Source organism: Mesocricetus auratus, unplaced genomic scaffold, assembly GCF_017639785.1.
Source record: "Mesocricetus auratus isolate SY011 unplaced genomic scaffold, BCM_Maur_2.0 Super-Scaffold_100676, whole genome shotgun sequence".
Classification (NCBI taxonomy): Eukaryota; Metazoa; Chordata; class Mammalia; order Rodentia; family Cricetidae; genus Mesocricetus; species Mesocricetus auratus.
Genome location: NW_024429266.1, coordinates 22868037 through 22874088, shown reverse-complemented (window position 1 = coordinate 22874088; position 6052 = coordinate 22868037).

Below are 6052 nucleotides of genomic sequence, written 5' to 3'. Positions count from 1 at the left end.
CCCTAGGAAGAGCCTCACTGTTTGTCTGTTTGATGCCACAACTCTGCCCTGCTGGATTGCTTCCATGCTCAGGCGACAGCAGGGCGTTTAGCCATTCTCTCAGGGGGATGTGCTTATTGGAACTGGATTGGAAAATAAATTCCTCACACAGCATTGAAACATCGACTCCCTCTCTCCAGTTTTCTTTCTTCCACAAATCATTCCCAAGCTCCTATTATGTGCCAGGCACCAGATTTGGCTCCAGGAATAAAAGGCTGAACCAAACATTTGGCTCCTGTGGAAATTTCTTACTCACCCAGCAGTTTCAATAGTGTGGGCTATAGGAGGTATAGAAAACGGCATGTGATGATGTCACAGGTGATCAGCATAAATTAGCATAGAGAGAGCTTCTGGAGAAATTATACTTAAGCTACAGAGTGTTGAGCAAGCTTTAAAAAAGTGGGTGGTGGTTGTGTGTGTGTGTGTGTGCTGTGTGCTAATATGTGTATGTGTATATATATGCATATTTTGTGTATGTGTGTGGTATGAATATGTATATGTGAGTATATGTGTACGTTTGTATATGAGTTTGTGATATATTAATGTGTGAATGGTATGTATATATATATAAACATACATGAATATGCATTTGGTAAGTGTATATGTATGTATAGTATGGTGTGTATATACATGTGTGTGTATGTGTGTTCTCCTGTATGTGAATGTGTATATATAATTATATATGTGTGTGGTAGTTTGGATAAGAATGGACCCCATAGGGTCATGTGTTTGAATGTTTGGCCTGTAGAGGGCAGCACTATTAGGAGGTGTGGCCTTGTTGGAGGGAGTGTGTCACTGTGGGGGTGGGCTTTGAGGTCTTATATGCTCAAGCTATGCCAAGAGTGATACACAGTCTCCTTCTATTACCTATGGATCAGCTCCATCTCCAGCACCATGTCTGCCTACACACCTCTGTGTCCTGTCATGATGATAATGGATCAAACTTCTGAAACTGTAGTCCAGCCCCAATTAAATGTTTCCCTTTATAAGAGTTGCTGTGGTAATGGTGTCTCTTCACAGCAATAAAACACTAAAAAATGTGTGTGTGTATGATGTATGTGTGTGTATATAAGCATATAAACATATATATGTGTGTGAGGTGTGTGTGGTATGTGGAGTGTATGTATGTGTGCATATATGTTTATACATGCAATATGTGTGTGGTGAATATGCATGTGTATATATGCTTGTATATATATATATGTGAGGATAATGTATGCATGTGTGTGACTGTATGTGTATGTGATGTGTATGCATATGTATGTATGCGTGTATGTGAATGCGTATATATGTGTGTATGTGTAGCACTGAAACAAAATATACAAAGACCACAAATAAGAAAGAACATAGAATATTTGTGAAAATGTCCATAGCATAAAGGTGTCTTCAGATGATTCACAAAGACAATGGGGTGCCTGCTTTATGCCAAGACTTCTCTGGAGTCTGGGTTCAGAGGTGGAAATATGATACACATGAGGGGAATGCACTTCTAGTGGAGAAATATGACAGAAAACAGGGCACTAAGATAATCTAAGGTGTTAATAGGTGTGTTTGGACAGCACGCAATGGAAGGGAGACTGAGTGTGGCGTCCAAGCAGGGCTGCTCAGCCCATCTTGTCAAGGAGCTTGTTTCTGAAATTGCATTTGGTCTGAGGTCTATGGATTGAGGGACAACAGCTGTGGGAATGTTTGGGGAGCATAAATATCACCAAGGACTTTCAAAGTACTTGGGAATTCAGGCTGCAGCCCCAGTGGAGGCTTGAGGTAGGTGTGTCACGGTTTGTTTTGTTGGAAAAGTGAGTGTTCCCGTTTTGCTACAAGATAGAGTGTCCTGGATGGATCTAAGTCACAGGAAAGAGACTGGTTCCGGAAACACTTGGAAAGCAGTGTCGACAGGATTGTTGGTTAAAATACCGGGGGGGGGGGATGAGAAAGAAAGGGGACAGAGAGAAGACTTGTTCTTTCCTGCCTTGTACACTAGGTGGTGGGCGTTATTCCTGTCAAACTGGTGAGCGCTTTCTTGGATATGTTGGGTTGGCGGTGTCAACAGTTTATCAAGTCGTGCTTCTAGAAAGAAGTCACAGACATTGGGGAGCAACCTGTGAATGAGCTTTCTTTCCTGAGTCTGAGACGCTCACGGTCTCATCCATTTTGTACTTGGTGACTTTGGCTCTGTTACTCTTTTTCTTACAACAAGGTATAATAATCTGAATTTAAAAGTTGTGTCGTATAGAATAACGCAACCTTCCAGTTACTTAAGAAACCATCTTTGAGAACTAATTAAATTCCTCTTTAAAGATGAATTTTACTGTAAATGTAGTACCATTTATCTGCAAACCTATTACTTATGTCTGTCAGTCCAGTGTTTGGGCCACAAACCTGCCCCCCCCCCAGATATTCCACTGCAGGGAGCAGGACTGACCCAAGGACCTTCTTCCTCATTTTTATTGCAGTCACTCTTCTTGTAGATGGTTTGCTTGCTGTGTCTGAACACGATGAGAGTGCTGGTCTGTACAGGCAAGTGTGCATTGGGGTCACTAATCTCAGGGTTCTTCACTGTCTTGGATAAAACATTCCCAGACTTTGTTCTAGCCTAAATCTCTCTGCTTCCTCCTTGTGACTTGTGAAGGTTGGATCTGTATCGTTCGTTCTGAATCTTTCCCTTACTTTCGACTGTTTTGTATTTTTTGTTTGTTTTTTTTTCCAAATAGGGTTTCTCTGTGTGTCCCTGGCAGTCCAGGAACTCGCTCTGTAGACCAGGTTGGCCTCAAACTCACAGATCTGCCTGCCTCTGCCTCCCAAGTGCTGGGATCAAAGGTGTGGGCCACCACCATCTGACCCATTGTTTTCTCTGTAAAGAATGTCTCATACACCTTTGATATTGTCATGGCACCCTGTCCACAGAAGATATAGATTGCACAATCCCATATTTTTCTCTTTAAAAAAACTATTTTATAAGTGCATGGTGCTCATATATAATGAACTCATATAAATGTGCATATATATGTATATATATGTATATATATTCTTGGTAACATGTGTGTCTTTCCACTTAACTAAAGGAGAGACCTTGTTAAATTCTACTATTTCTATAGGGGGAATTAATCTATCCCACCTCCCCCCAAAAGGTTCATGGATGATGGTGATGTCCTAAGGAAAATAATAGTGAAACCCTGATATATGGGCAGATATTTAAGGCGATTGGGGAGATCTAAGACTGCTTTAGACTTTTGTCCCTTGACAAATGCTTGGGAGTAGTCATCTAAGAGGCAGAAAGATCTGTTCTGGCTCCAGTTTCAGCTCAGTGACCAGTGGCTGGGCTGCCGTCCCTGTGGAGAAGCAGCAGGTACTTATTCTGCAGGACACTGTGGTTGAAGGCCTGAATCCTGCCACTACAGCACCCACCAGGATGGTCCTGTAGCTATTGCCCAGCAGAGCCTAGAGCCACTGATTTCTTCTACGACGCTCAGAGCCATCTGTCCTCCGTAGGCAATGTGTTTGGAGGAGGAAAGCATCTATGCACAGCGCCCAGTTCATTTGGTAAGAGATCCGAATTCAGAAATGGAAATCACCCCAGTTCCCCACAAGTCCTAGGCTAATTCTTTTGGGGCCCCGTGATGAAACACAAGAACACACATAAAGGGTGGTATACACTTCTTGTTCAACATAACTGTTAAGCAACAGCACACTTGCACATTTTATCTGCTACAACCATGGCTCAGAATATTTCAGTTTCCTTCATGAAATGAGGGTGGGGGTGGGTCCCTCTGAGGTTCAAAACATTGTACAAGTGCTGCAGCCATACACATTGGGGGACAGGGTTTTCTCCTAGCCCAGGCCCTTTGAAAGCTGGCACAAACTCTCCTTGAACAAACCCATGTTACAGTGTAATACCAGTAATAAACTTCAAAAATCTGGAGCAAGCCAGTGCAGTCAAGTACATTTTTTAAAAATTCAAATTCATTACCATAAAAATGAGCCTCTCCTCTTTCATAGCCTGCAATTCTCCCTGACACTCAACTGATGGATCAACGGACCTGTGCTTCGTAGCAGGAGAACGTTTGCATTCCTCTTTGATCTGATTTCCCCCTATTTAATAGACAATTATAGGCTCTTTAAATCCCAAGGATTCAGAGACGGCAAATAATTACTAGTAGCAATTTTAGGATAAAGCCAATCTAAATGAGTTCAGTTAAATTATGCAACACCAAATAGTAGCACTTTTTATTATTATTTTAAATAAGGACAGCTAACCAAAACCCCCAAACAATGGTTAAGCTGCTCCAATTCCTCCTGACACCTGCCCGTTAAACTTCTGACCTGTTTGTGAAAATCCCCACAACCCTCTACCAAAAAGGATGCTTCATGTGATTGCAAACTTCTGTTCTAAGGACACTAAATAAATTATTTCTTTAAGATCATATGGCAGATCTATAATTAATTAAACTCACCATGATATTATCACAAAATAATTTAGCTTTTTCTAAAAACGGTAAATGTAATTTGCCAGTCTGGTATTTGGAAGAATGCTTTGCCCAAAATCAATTCCTTTAGCTTCCAGAGAATAGAAACTAGAGGCAATCTCATTTTAATTATATCTCTTTATTGCTAACAAAGGAATGATTTATGCAATTAAATTAACTGGCTAGAAAATTATTCTCAGCTGGGCTGTCCTAATTCTTTGCTTTCTGAATTGCAGGCTCTTACACTTTCCTGTGTAGATTAATTTTTCCGATATGCAAACAATGCCTCTTGTGTTCATCTTATCCATTTTTCTATTCAAGTCTCCTTTTCTTTTTACCAGCGACATGAGTAATATTTGTTGAACCGCTAGGCTTTCTGACTAGCTGGTGTTTTTTTTTTTCTTCTCTTAATGTTAAAAAGATGGAAAAGATCTTTTCTTTTCCAATCTCATTATTCCAGAACAGAGCAAGATTTGAGTGTATCTTATCTATGGTGCTGGGACAGCAGCAGGAACATGGAAAATTCACAAAAATGTCAGAGTGCAAAACTGGAAAGCCATTTCAGCAGCCCCAGAAGTTATAAATTAGCCAGTGCTCATAGAGGCATCTTCTTACTCTCTCCTCTTCCTTTGCCTACACCACCGACCCTTCCCATACTTAGTCCCTCTCTATCTGCCCCAATTATTTCCTACAAAGTACAACCAGATAAATAACATACTGAATTATCCGAAGCCCTAAGTCAAAACTTACAGAATGACATCACTGAGTAAGAAGTGTGAGGGAGAGATCACAAAGGAATTCAGAGACAGTTCAAGTTCTTGAAGATCCAGGGAGCTATTTTAGGTAGAAGGTTTTGTGAAGTTAGAACCATTTCTGTATTTGTGGATTAACGACAGAATGATGACAGTGTTTAGGAATGGATGACATTATGTGCAGCCTAATTCAAGTTGTTTTTAATTGTCCTGTATATTTTGTAATTTATTCTCTTCAGATAGAATTAGGCAAGGGGGCTAAAACATGAATGGAAAATCTTACGAAAATTGAAGAGGAGAAATTTGGTGAATTTTTTCCTATCCATGGTATGCTTCTGACTAGCCTTTCCTTATCTCCTAGATCATGAATCATAGGCTCCCTCTGTAAAGGATGAAGCAGTCAATACACCTCAACTTATGGGACAGATGGTTCTGTCACAGATACTCAACTATGCTACTGTGGCACAGTCACTGTCACAGAGGAAAACATAAGCAAATGAGCGTGACTGTGGTCAAGTAAAACTTTATTTGTAGAGCAGATACCAGGCTGTTTGGCCATGGGATGTAATTTGTCATCCTCTGTAGTTGCTTTTATCAGCTTTCACGTTGCTTGAAGAATAGAAACTCAGAAGTAGAAGGTCAAAGTAAAAAAGAGGGGTTCAAGGGTCAGGAAGTACAATACATGACATGAGACCATCAGTCACTAGTGACAAATAGCTTGCCTGATAAAGCTCACAACCCCGTGGATTACAATGCTTTTAGTGATGTATGCCCCCCTCCGTGTGTGTGTGTATGTGT